The 13688-nt window shown below is 34.6% G+C and overlaps 1 protein-coding gene across 1 annotated transcript in view; it reads right to left on the reverse strand.

Moving 5' to 3' along the window:
* Positions 1 to 13688, reverse strand: part of LOC129233239 (protein Wnt-4-like) — a 44443-nt gene that overhangs the window by 20602 nt on the left and 10153 nt on the right. The window lies entirely within an intron of this gene.

The following is a 13688-nucleotide window of genomic DNA, read 5'->3' on the forward strand; positions in this document are numbered from 1 at the left end:
GGAAGAAAATAAAACGCAGTGTCTGCAAATTTTTCATTTAAAAAAAACATTTGTGTCTTCTATTGAACTTCAGCTATTTTGTACAAGTTGTTTATTTGGTTTTCTCTGAAATTAAAACACGAAATAAACGTCCAATTCCAACCTTCCCCTATTGTTAGTATGAAATTCAAAAGCGTTTCTTGAAATGTCTCAAAAATTTATTTCTTCAGATACTGTGCTCTGCCTTCTCACGACAGAACGTGTGCTGTTCATTCCAACTATGCGAGTGTTTGGCAAAATAAATGTGAAACAAGTGAATAATAATAAAACAAAAAAGTAGTCCCTTTATTTACTCATAATTTTATTTCATCTTACTACAAAATACCATGCTTTGCCATCAATCTTTAAATTGAACCGCACCATTGCTGCGGTCACTCATCTGGTGTGCTAATTCTATATTAGCTACCAGTTGTTTGAATCTCTTGGCTCCCTTAAGAGGTTTTTCGCCTCCAGCTCATGTGATTCCTATTCCGGGCTGATGAGTGCTAAAAAGCACGAAACTGCAGTCCTCAGATGGAATAACTGAGCTGGTGGTGTATTTTAAGTATTTTTGCCTTAGCCCTGGCTTAGGGTGTAACTTACTACAAAAAAGTTAGTCACTATTCTTAGGTTAGACACTCTGTCCAACGGAAGCAAAAAAAAAAAAAAAAAAAACTAAGAAGCCATTTCAAGCACGCGTAAGGTTTCTGAAATCAATCGCTTCACCTGATTGCAAGGAGATCACGATTCAAGTACCTAATAGAATGAATTAACTTTATTTTTATTGCTGAGAGACTGAGAAGAGGTTAGAGACATTCTGTATTTCACACTTGACATATTTGTCAATCATTGGCGTAGAATTTCCTCCAATTTTACAGTATACGACACGGAGCATCCAAAAAACTTGATTCCATGAAATATATTAACTAGGAATTGCAATATCGGACCGAAAATTAATACCGGTATTCGGTATTTTTAAAACGCAATACCGGTATTAATACCGGTATTTGAAATTTCTCAAAAAATGATTGAAAGCATATTGTTTCGTTGCCGCACTTCATAATTTTGTACAAAATTTGTATTATTTTATGAAAACGTATTGTAAACAAATATAAAATGAAGGAACTAATGTCATTTTCAAAAAGTCAATAATAGTAAAAAACATAATGAAACATAATTTATTGAATTGTCTTAGTCTTGCTCTCATTTTAGTGCTCAACTTTCCTACAGTTGAAAGTACCCTTTCTGAATTCACGCAGAGCGGTGATATTGTTAACAATGCGCGATTTACCTCCTCTAACTGTCTAGAAGTCCTTCACCCTCAAATCACCTTTACGATAAAATTGACTAAATTTGATCTTGTTAGTTTCTCTTATTCGTTTTCGCTTTTTTTTCCTTCAAAATTCTTTACAATTATAATTGTGTAAACATCTCAAAGTATGTTTAAATTAATTAAGCTTTACCTCTATGCAAAATTTAAGGCACTATATATATAATTTCAAAATATTATCTTCCAAGTATAAAGCCAAACAGCGAGACAGGACAACAAACCAATACTGGTGACAACAAATTGCCATTTGGTTATGCTTTCAAGAAAAGCTTTTGTCAAAATTTAGTATAGTTGAAGCAAATTATATTTAAAAAAATCAAAGTTTTACTTCAATATGGTTGGAATAAATTTTTCACCGGACAAATGCATTCAAAATTACACTCGAATTTAACTTTCACAAATGGGAAAGTGAGGGATCAGGGAAATGGAAAAAACAAAAACTTGGTGCTCAAAAGAGCACCAAAATACGACTCATCTCCCCATCTAGTAATAACAGTATCACTTTGAAATCCTTCCGCTACTTTTGTTTAATGATATTCTATTAGATCGTGCTTTTGAAACTAAATTTTACATTAATAGATTGGTTTTGGTTCTGTATCATGGAAAAAGAAATATACATTTAAAATATAAGTAGATATTTAATAAGTTCAATTGAAAATTCTTTAATTTAAACAATTTATTATTTTCAGTTAATACCGAAAAAACTGGTATTTTACCTCAGCAAAACCGGTATTACGAAATTGCAAAGGTGCTTAAAATACTGGTATTCGGTATACCGGTATTGCAATCCCTAATATTAACTGTAGATTCATAATTCAATGTATTCAAGGGAAAAAATTAAAGTCTCACGTACTAGACCGCAGTAAAAGAAAATATTGCAATCTTAAGTCTCACAAATTTTCAGAAAATTGCATATACATGTCACGTGTGTCGGGGTTACAAGGAACGTCTCTTTCATGTGAAAGTGTTCATTTCTTTTACACATTTTGTGAGTATTACACGTTGCGAGACATAATGTTGTGATATTTTCCTTTACTTTTCTGCACAAAAGTAATTCTTTATTTCTTACAAAACGCAGCGTTGAGTTACGAAAATATGCACAGGAGGAAGGCGCATAGAACATCTTTAAACAATGAGATGACATCTGCCTCCAGCTCGGTTATTCCTTATTCCTGACCGATGAGTTCTAATAAGAACGAAACTACAGTCTCTGGATGTGATTACCTGGCTGCCTGTTATATTGCATGTGGTTCTACCTTAGCCCTGGCTTAGGGGCGGTAACTTACTTCTGATCTTTAGAATGATTTAGGTTTGGAAAAAAAAATTTTTTTTTTGTACCATTTTTATTTTTTGAAATATGCACATTAGAAACTCTTTCATTCGTTTTGAATTACCATGTATTCTTCACGAATCAACGACGAGCCGAAAAGTTAAGGATACTCTTGGAAAACAACTTAGGGGAAAGTTGGGTAATGACGCTCAGCGGGCCAATCCCACTCACTCAAATATCCCTAAACAGAACTACATTGAAAACCTGACATCGGCACCCCCATATAGCAAACATTATTGTAAGTGTCTAGTAAGGTTATTAGGGTGGTTCAAAAAAAAAAACTTTTCTTTAGCTAGTGTCCATGACACCTCCTATTTTTTAGACTTACTAATAGTATTAAATTGTAAAAGCTTTAGCTTCTTTCTCAAATCTTAAGAGGGTGCTCAATGAGCCCTAAATTTAACATTAGCCGTGGCATAGAAAATGTCACAAATTTAGAAACATTTATTTTCCCCAGCTGTTTTTTTTTTTGTAAATAATTATTTTATTGCATGTATAATACATATTACTCATGTATATTATAATATGTAGCATTAGTTTTTCAGTTCAATGTATATTTTTTAACGCCCCTCCCCATACTTAAGTTTGGGGGGAGGGGTGGAGCACCCTCTTTCAGTTGAAATAGGAAGCTAAAATCAGAGGCGTAGGAACTATGTAGAAGTAGGGGGAGCTGGGACACAGTATAAGAAGTGTCTGGAATCTAATAAGGGGCAGAAGCAGAGGCGCAACCAGAAAATAATTTTTTGGTGGGATGGCGGGGGGAGGGAAGCTTTTAAATGTTTTCCCCCTTAAAAAATTGGTTTCGAAGCTTCCATCTCTTATTGAATATTGTATATATACAATATTCAATAAAGTACAATTGTTTATGGAGAGAATGAGGTGATTAAACTTCTGGTTTTGAAAAGGAGGTCGGTTAGTACTCGAAGATGAGCACGTAGAAATAGAGGTGTTTCGGAGTCTCTCCCGGAAAATTTTCAAAATTCTTGTTCTAAAATCGAATTTATAGGTGATCTTTGATAATGTTGAGGGGAGAAAAGGTTCGAATACCCTCCCTGAAATTAATGTCTTAAAACGCGATTATATACCATATTTCTTGCCTTTAGTGAAAATATGACTCGAAGGATTGTATTCGATCGATTTTTCGAACCATTTACATCTCCATCCCAATATTTCGAATTGGAAGTCCTAAAAACGTAATTGTAGACCAACCTTCAATGACGGCAGGGGAAAAGGCTGTACTAGGGCTCTACGCTGAAAATTTTTCAAAATTGAAGTCCTAATAGAGAGCGTTTTTCAATGATGTAATCAGAAAAGGTTCAGAGGTTTCTTCTTCTTAATTTTTTCGAAATTGTAGTCGATGAAAAACGCGACTGTGGATCATATTTGTTGGCGTTAGGGGTCCAGCAATTTTTTTGAAATTGAAGTCCCAAAAACGGAATATTACATAATCTCCCATGTTGTTTGTTGGAGGGCAAGGCATTCAAAGGACTCTCTTCCGGAAATTTTCGGGGAATTGAGCCTTGAAAACAAAATTTGAGGAGCTCTGTAATAATTTTGGAGGAAAGGGGAGGCTTCGACAGCGTAGCATTTAGAAGACTTTCTTATTTTCTGAGAACTAGAAAAAGGGGAATAGATGAAACAGGAGGGCGGAAAAACAGAACGTTGGATACGTGTTAAAATGAATTTTTCATTATGTATTATATTGTTCAGAAAATTTTTAGTTTAAAGTCTTTGAGTCTTTAATAGAAACTATAAAATATTTGTTGGCGTTTTTTCTGCAATGATAGATCGAAGGTAACAATTTTGGCATGAAAATATATCTGTAAGTGATGAAAAAATTGTAATTTTGAGAAAGAAAAAAAAAAAAAAAAAAAACAACAATAACTGTAACTTTGTAAAGTATAATCTGAGGGGTCGGATAACTTAATAATGAGATACAGTGGCTCCCAAAAGTGTTCGTACACCTTGAAATTTTGTAGTAAAATTAAATATTCTGAATTCGAATATGAAGTTCATTTTTTTTTCACACCGATTCCTATGCCATTCTGAATAAAACCCAGTAGTTTTTTTTTTTTTTTTTTTCCAAAATATTGCCAGATTTTATTTTTGAAATTTGTCAAAAGTCGAAGATCAGAGAAAAAAATACGCCCCAAAAGTCATCGAACACTGAAATTTTTTGGAATAAATTCATTGATTAAAATTATCATATGTCGTATTTTTATTATTTTGCATTGTGATGACACTGTAAAGTAATTTGGCTTAATTTTTTGTTTATTATACCCTAATATTCTGCTTATATTTATAAAATGGCTGCTATGCGCATAAACCAAAACACAATTCGAAATTTGATCCTTTTTCTTTCTCAGTAGCCGTAAATTGGTTTGAAATGTCTCTAAATTAGTTAATTTATACCATTCTATAGTGAAGTGCTTGATAAAATGCTTTAAAGACAAGAATCGGATCGAAAACAAGGTATAAGAAAATGTCAAATGCAAAGTTAACAAAGCGTGATCGGAGATTTACAGTTAAAAAAATGATGAAAAATACACGTTTGAGTGATGAAAGATTTTCTGCAGAATTGAATGAAACATTTTCGTTTAATTTCCCCCTAAAATTATTCGGCAAGTTCTCTGATTACCTGGATTAAATGGAACCTCTTCCTGCAGAAATTTTCTTGTTCGTGCGAAAAACAGAATGCTTACGTTTTCCGCCGTAAAATCAATGATAAATAAGCTCAAAACATTTTGGAACAACGTCTTACTTAAAGATAAAAATAAATTCAACATTTTGGGTTAAATTGTTGCATAATTGTAAATTAAAAAAAAATGAGAAATTAAATCTAAAGAACTTAGTTGGGATCAGTTAATCAGGACGGTGAAGGTGTTCTTGTGTGAGGTGTGTGAGGACTTGGAAGTTTGAAATTTTTCGATGAATCATGCCGTTCAGTGAAATATTTTTAGAAACAATTTTAAATTATTATCCCAAAATTTGGCAATCGGAAACAACTTCGTTTTTTAATCAAGATAACGATAAGAAGCACACGTTTGCGTTTGGTGCCTCAAAGATTGTCATTAACCTTAGAAATATCTCCTCAATCGCCAGATTTAAACTTAATAGAACATATTTGGAGATATCTGGTGGATATATTACGAAAATACACTATTGAAACGGAAAACGAATTAGAAACAGTAAGACTTGGAAGTGCGGCTGAACACTTACTCAGAAATTGTTCAAAAAAAAAAGAAAAAAAAAACAATGAAATCTATTCCCAGTCGTTTAAAAACTGTTTCTGATACTGCTTGATATTCTACTAAATAATAACTTAGTAAAAAGTTAGATTATTTACTAGTTTTTTGATATTTTTTCAAAGTGTACGAAGACTTCTGTGAAATCAAGTTTCTGGTGTCAAGTTTTTTGATTATTGATTTCTTAAAAATCAAGTTTTATTATGTTATTAACAATTTTCATGTAGTTTTGTTAAAAAGTAAATCATAGATCTTATAATTAAATACCCGTTCCAAAATATTAATTTTAAGGAATCGATAATGGCGTATTTCATTGAAAATCGTAAGTGTACGAATACTTTTGGGAGCCACTGTAAGTTTTTGGAAAGTTGAAATTATTTGAATAAGTTCAACATTATTTGAACAAGTACAAACAACCTTAGTAACCTTTTTTCAGTCATGTCTGGAGCACCTTCCATGTTATTCATATTTAAATGCCAAACTGGCTCATTATTATCTCTTTTTGTGATCATTGGACTAATGGCGAATCAAGGGGGGCGGGGGGGGGGGCGGCTCCGAGGCTGCAGCCACCCCCATACCAGAAGTAAATTCTTTCACCCTCTGTCTATGCATCTTAATGTTAAAAAAAATATATATATATATAATTCGATACATCCATTCTATCTTTATCAATTAATTTGTTTTCGCTCTTCTTAAGTTGATATACAAATTTGCGATAGTAACAGGAGTGTTAATTTTCCGAAATTTCCCTTCAAATTTCTGAACTTTTTCCCTACCTGTTCTAAATATTTATACATTTACTCACTGAAAGAAGGAAAGGAGAAAAAGTGTAGATATAATAGCTACTTGTTTTTCTTTCTTTCTCTCTATTTAATTTTCGTGTTTAATACCAATTTCTAAAATTTTGTCTTCTTTCTCGCTGTTTAACTATTTGTTTAACATCTTTCAGCTTTTCTTTCTTCTATTTTCATTTACATCACCTTGTCAGCGTAATTGTTTAGCATCCTTAACAAGAATTGAAAATTTTGCCTTCAAATTGCATAACAAATATATCTAAACGAATGAAAAAACTTTGAATATAGATTTAAAATTTAGAGTTTTAACACTGAATACCAAATTTTAGATAATTTCAAATGTAACTCAGAAAGATTCATTAGTCAAGACCTCAGCAAGAATTTTAACTACCTCAGCCGCCCCCAGAACAAAATTCTGGATTCGCCACCGCATTAGACAAAAAAAACCGCATGCAAAACTAATAAGAATATGAACTGAACTGCAATGCCGCTCTCGAAAGCCGAAACACGAGCTCAAGGTGGGGAGCAAATCCATATTGGTACTGGTACTGATTTTCGCAGGACGCGGGGGTAGCGCCCACTTTTCCGCATTTCTGGAATCAAGAGATGTTTTTAACAGTAAAAAAGGGTGAAGGTGAATTCAAGTGCACTGACCACTCCGTCTGCCCCCTGCTTTTGTTGCTTATTGGGTGGAAATTCTTAGAAAAGGCAGATCACATTTTTGAAATCAGGTATCAGGTTTGAGGAAATCAATGTACGGCAATAAGCTGCAGTGCTAGAAATTTAATTCCGGGGGAGCTGAGCCGGTTTGATATATTCCAGGGGAAGCTCAAGCTCCCCCAGCTCCCCCGGTTCCGACGCGTATGGCTAAAATTCTTCCAGAATATTGCTATCCACAAATCTAAAAATATTGAGGGGTACCCTATTATCTAGGAAACACTTTTTTAAATATGTATTTTTGAACCACCTTAAAGGTTATACCTAGGTCATTGTCGGAAGAAAACTTTTTGTGACCTCACGTAATTAATTTTCAAGTGTTTTGTTATAAAATTCTACATCTCACTTGAATGTAAGTGCACATTATTATTTTCAAATAGCAATCTACTCATTGCGTCTATAAAGTGAACATTTAACTTTGCGTTTATGCTTATATTTATTTTCGTTGTGCTTTGCTACTGCAATTATAACGTTTTTAAAAATAAACATGGCGAATGAAGGGTAATGGCACACACGCGTGCTGATGAGTGTCCGGTTTACTTTGCCCCAAATCGGACAAGGACTCGGTCATTTCGGAAACTTTATCCATTTTACGATCGTCGCCGAACGCTCTAGCACTACTGGAACGGAATTTATGCCTCTGAAATTAAGATGGTTGTACCCGAAAGCTTTTCTGAAATTGATCGTGAATCATCTTTTACGGACGTGAATCAGATAAGCAACCTGTTTCCGAAATTGAAGCCTGAAACCGGCTCTACGAAACTGTGGAAAAACTAGCCCAAAAAAAGAAAAAAACTTCCATTCTTGAAACAGTTTTATTAAATGCTTTCGGTCGAAAATACAAAATAAAAGGGATTTTGCATTTGATGTGTCTTCAGTTGGGCTGGGCGCAACGCATCTGCGAATATATTTGTTTGGTATATTGGGATTGGGACTTTGAGGTGCAAAAGGGGGATATTGATTGGAACTTTCAAAAAGGGAGCACGATTTCGTGAACGATTTTACCGTTGAACTTTTATCATAATCTGTTGAGCAAATAATTCATGAATCATGAAATCTGAACATCAAAAAAGGCCGTTTTTTAATTTTTCTTTTCATGATTAAAGAGCTATTTCACCCTTTATATATTAACAGTGGCGCAGCGAAAGGAAGGGGGGGGGGGGGGGGGGAGGTTTGGGGGTGAAACCCTCCCCCCCCCCTTAGAGTCACTGGTTTAATAAAAATGCAAATTATAATACAGTAGTTTATGCATATGAAAGGATTGTTTTGATCCAAAAAAAAAAACCCCTCCAGAAGGAATTTTTGATTTAAAAAAAACCTCCAGAAGGTCTTTTTTTTTTAATCAAAAAACCCCCTCCAGAAGGTATTTCTGGCTGCGCTAGGGTATGTTAACAAGGTTCAGCTGCGAAATGTGTCAAAAATTTATGTGTGTGGAATAGTGTATCAGAGAGGTACGCGTGACCTTTCATGGTAGTTCTGAGCCCGCGTCCGCTGAGAGGTTAAAAAACCCTGGGCACAAGGACTCAGTCGAGAGGAATTAAATACCTTTTATCAAGATTTTTCCAAAAGGTAAGATCTTCTGTTACGTACTCTTTCTGTGGCTTTTTATTAGGAGGATATTGCAAAGACATACATAGTTCAATATCGTTGGATACTGCTCCAGTCCCTCTCGGAACCTCTTGGCAACGAGGTGAGGTTCGGACTTGATGAGCGATGAATCGAAAGGCGAGCTATGAGCATTTAGTAGTTAATGGCGATCAGCTGAGTTGGACCTGAAAATAATGATTTGCCATTCGCCACCTGGCAACTAAATGATATAATTTGGCAACTAATTAATATGCTCAAAACCGGCTACAGATAATTATTACTACTTCATTGATTTTTTTTTTTTTTTTTTTTTTGTCATACATAACATATAATTTCTACTCGTACTTTGTCGCACGTTGTTTGTGATGTAAAAACAATCTCAAGTTCTCACATACTATTCCATATCGCCAACAGATAAGAAAAGTCAAATCATTATTGATTTCATTCTCTTTTCCATCGCCTCATTGGTCCCCCTCCCCCTCAAGAACTAACAAGAGCCATGGGTGAGTACAAAAGTTGAACGTATCTCGAGAACGGGTAAAAAACACACACACGCACAAGAAAAGAAAAAGCAAATGAATGGCTTTGTAGTTTGATCTGCAATGCTAATATTTCCTTCCCCAGCTTATTTTTTAGTGCGATGATTTTTTCCTCGTAATAATAATAATAATAATAATAATAATAATAATAATAATATTAAAATAATCTTGGATGAGGTGGCGATTAAATTTATTCCTCCATCACACCAGGCAACATAGTTGAATCAACCAGAGCCGTGTCCAAGGGGAGGGTTTTAGGGGTTAAACCCCTCCCATTGAAAAAAAATCAATGAATCATTAAACGATTTTCCAAAATATATTTTAAGTTTTAATTAATTTTAGTGTTAAATTTTGATACAGTATTAACACTAAAATAAATCGCCCTCTGATATTTAACCATCTTTAACAATTAACATTTTACTCAATTGTAGTTTTCCCAAGCATCTTTGCTACTAAATGCTTGAAAAAATTAACAGTGGAGGAATGGCTGAAGAGTCCAGCAAATGCTGTAAGCAAGCAGGGGAAAATTATTTTAAAGAATATTAGACAATGATGTAGCCAAAAAAAAAAAAAAAAAACTTATGGGCAAAGAAAATGGTTACTTTGCTTACTATTGGGTTTTGTTTATTGTATGCCTTTAGTATTGGATGAATTAGTCGTTTCACACATTAGAAGAATGTTTCTATGCGAAACAGCAATTTTTTGTTATAAAGTTTTTATTTTCATTAAATTTCTATTCAATGTTATTTGATGGAAAAACAAAAGAAAAAATAAAGAAACTAGCATTAGGTGGCATAAAAGGAATGTGTTTGCCTTTTTTTTTCAGATTTACAAAATGTTGAACAGTACAAATAAGATTTTATTTAAAAAAAACCCCACAAAACGTTTAAAAAAAAGTCTAGTTATCGAACTAAAATGAACTATTCAACACGCATAATTAGTTTTCCTTTGACAACCTAAGTTATAAAGGGGAAAGTTTCAACCCCTCCCTTTATAAAATCCTGGACACGGGCCTGGAATCAACTTTCGAAAGAGCTGTTAAGCTGTTATTAGAAAGTGTAACCAGGTAGAAAAGTGAAGGAATAGCCTATCATCCTTCCCGCGACAGTCAACTATGCCGGCATCATTCTCATCCCGATGCGTGTAATCAACTTTTTAGTTGAATATTGACAAGCGATCGCTCTACACACGACTAAACTAGTTGGGAGTAAATTCCGTTCAGTTTTAACAGCGTTGCGGAGCAGCTGCTCGAACAAATTCGGCTCATTAGAAGACTAGAAAATTGCCCATCAAGGTATGACGGATGAATATTGCTTCTACCTTTTAACGAAGCCATTGCCTGTTTGTGGATATTTTGATGGTTGAAATTTCAACCCTAACTCCAGTCGATCAACCCTAAGCTTCAGTAGAAAGCGTTCACTGTAGACCACTTTTTCGAATTTTTTTTCATTCTCCTAAAATGTCATTCTTACTAGAGTAAAACAGTTGAGTTACCGGATCCAGTTCAGCTTTGTCAAAATAAAGCATTTCCCTGCATGTCATCACTATTAAAACTACAGGATGCATTCGGTACCTTTCAAGGGAGAAACGCTTGTTCACCAGCGGCACCCAATAAGGAGACGAAATCGCACCTCTAAATAGGGTGAAAAACAGGCACCTTTTAAAAAACAGACAGCCTCAGTGAAATAAAGGAACCTTTGGAGAAAGAAATGGCACCCTTACTATTGATCCTTCCCCCCCCCTCCCTCGTATTTTTGCGTTTTTGAATACAGTTGTGTGTCTTTTTTTTTAAGTTTTGTTTTGATTTATGATATTCTACGTTTTGGACATTTTTCACATTGAACTCGATACTGGAAATGATTAAAACATGTATTTACAGCATTTGATCATATTTCAGAGTTTTCAACATAGTTAAGAAGTGCTCATTGCTATAACTCAGTGTCTCTCAACCTCTTTTGATCCACGGGCGCGGTAAAAGCAAATGAAAAACTTTGCAGACCAGTGAAATCTTTATCGTTTTCTTAAAAATTCATAAAATAAATAATATTAATAACTCTGGGGCCGTTAAAAACATGTGAAAAATTCAGAGTTCTGATGAGTTTTTTTTTTTTTTTAATACAAGAAGTAATGTTAAGAATTAATAAAACAATAAAAATCTACCCCTTTACTTGGTATCAAAGATCTGTCACAAATCGTTATAATTTAAAGACGAGTAATTATTTAAATAATGAGAGAAATTATACATTTACTAAAACATGACGCATTCCGAAAATGAAGCATAGCTGTACTTATGGATTATTTACATGAAGAGCCAAAAAATATTCAGGGATATTACAGTTACGGAAAAACAAAATCGTTTCATAAACGTTAATCAAGAGTAACAAAATAAAATGCACATAAAGTTTTTCGACAGTTAAAAAACCAAAAGAAATTTCTAACGCCATAGATACATTAACCGCTAACAGGAAATGATTCTAACACTTGAATGAAAAAGCAAAAAAAAAAAAAAAAAAGAGCTAGACTGAGAGAGATTTTTTTTCGCTAGCTTTCTGTTATAATCTAAGAAGCACAAGAATCATTTTTATTAAGATTCTCACTTGTTGATTATTGATAATCTTATAGTAGGTTTTTTTTTTTTTTTTTTTTGGTGATTAATAAAAGCTGCTTATCGAGTACTCAAGAAAATAATGACAGATATTTTTAGTAGCGTTTTGAATGATGGAAATTTCACGATAGTAACGATTAACTAACTAAAAGACAGTAACGGTAACTGAAAAGCAATAAATGCACTTTTAAACACTTAACTATGTTTGAAAGCCCTAAAAGCTACAAAGTGATCAAAAGCTGTACTGACTTGTAATTTCGGATAATTAATCCTAGAAAAGTTGTGTTTTAATCCAATAGTGTACTTCATTCAAATGTGAAAGACACACAAACGCAATCATCATTTGTCCGCCATATTGAGGTGGTTGAATATATGTCTAAGGCAAAAGCGCATGCGCAATGAGTCTTTTTGTGATTGCATGCTGTTTCGGCTCCTCTGCTCTATTTTCTAGCCTGCATTGCACCTTCAGGCACTATGCTTTCACCTTAGAGGGAATATTTTCACTCGTCTGGAACCCCTGGTTATAACAGTGATTACCAAAAAATATTATCAAATTATCATGATGTGACGTGAGTTTCATTGTTGGTGACGTCAGGAGCGTTACTCGATCAGTGAATTGGCTGTTATATATATGAAGATAAGTTGATTCAACTAAATTATCCCCTGTAAAGAGTAAGAAAAATTCCAGACAATTTTTTCGAAATGTTGATTCTTGAAACCGCCGCGTGTGTGTATATAGGGGCCTTAAAGTGCCAACCGGCCACTGCGTTTAACCAAGGCGTGCACAGATAGGGGCCCGGAAAAGTCATTTGGATTCGTCAAATGTGACTTTTCCGGGCCCCCTCCATATTGTTTACCCCTATATTTTGCCCCTAGTTTTAAAAATATTGGGCCACCTTCAGGATCGGACTCGGGCCAACAGGTGTTCTCCCCCCCCCCCCCCCCCCCCCTCTGAGCCAGCGCCTGCATCTAACTAAAAATTTGAGTTTTCAGGTGTAAACCGAGCGAGAGAGAAAGGCACGAATGTAACTTCCGACAAAAAAGTACGTGACTCTCTCCGTTCCCTTTCGACCTCTCTCCGGAATAGTGGTCCGATAAATCTTTGAATTTGCTCGCAGCAGACGTTCCTCGCTCGTTCTCACGATTCAGATTTTCGAGGTCGAGGGCGCATGCTGGCGGGCACGGAGCGGCGAGCGCTTCTTTAAAAACCGAACGATTTATTTTCTTCATATTATTTAGTCAAAGAAAAACTATTTAGACGTGGAATAAGTCATCTTGATGAATAAGCCAGAGAAAGATGTTCTCATTAGTTACTTTTCGTGAAACGTCGTGTTTTTTCTTCAGAATTGCAGTTTCAACCGATCCATGTTTTGCTGCGTTTTAAAATGTTAACTGAATTTTGATTGCGTATGTTTGTTAGACGCTATATTACTCACAAAAGTTGTGATTATATCCAAACACAATATCTAATGTTCTAGAAACATACGTTCTATTAAGGGGTGCAATGAGGGGGGAGGGGTAAT

This window comes from Uloborus diversus, unplaced genomic scaffold (genome assembly GCF_026930045.1).
Source record: "Uloborus diversus isolate 005 unplaced genomic scaffold, Udiv.v.3.1 scaffold_277, whole genome shotgun sequence".
In the NCBI taxonomy this organism is placed as follows: domain Eukaryota; kingdom Metazoa; phylum Arthropoda; class Arachnida; order Araneae; family Uloboridae; genus Uloborus; species Uloborus diversus.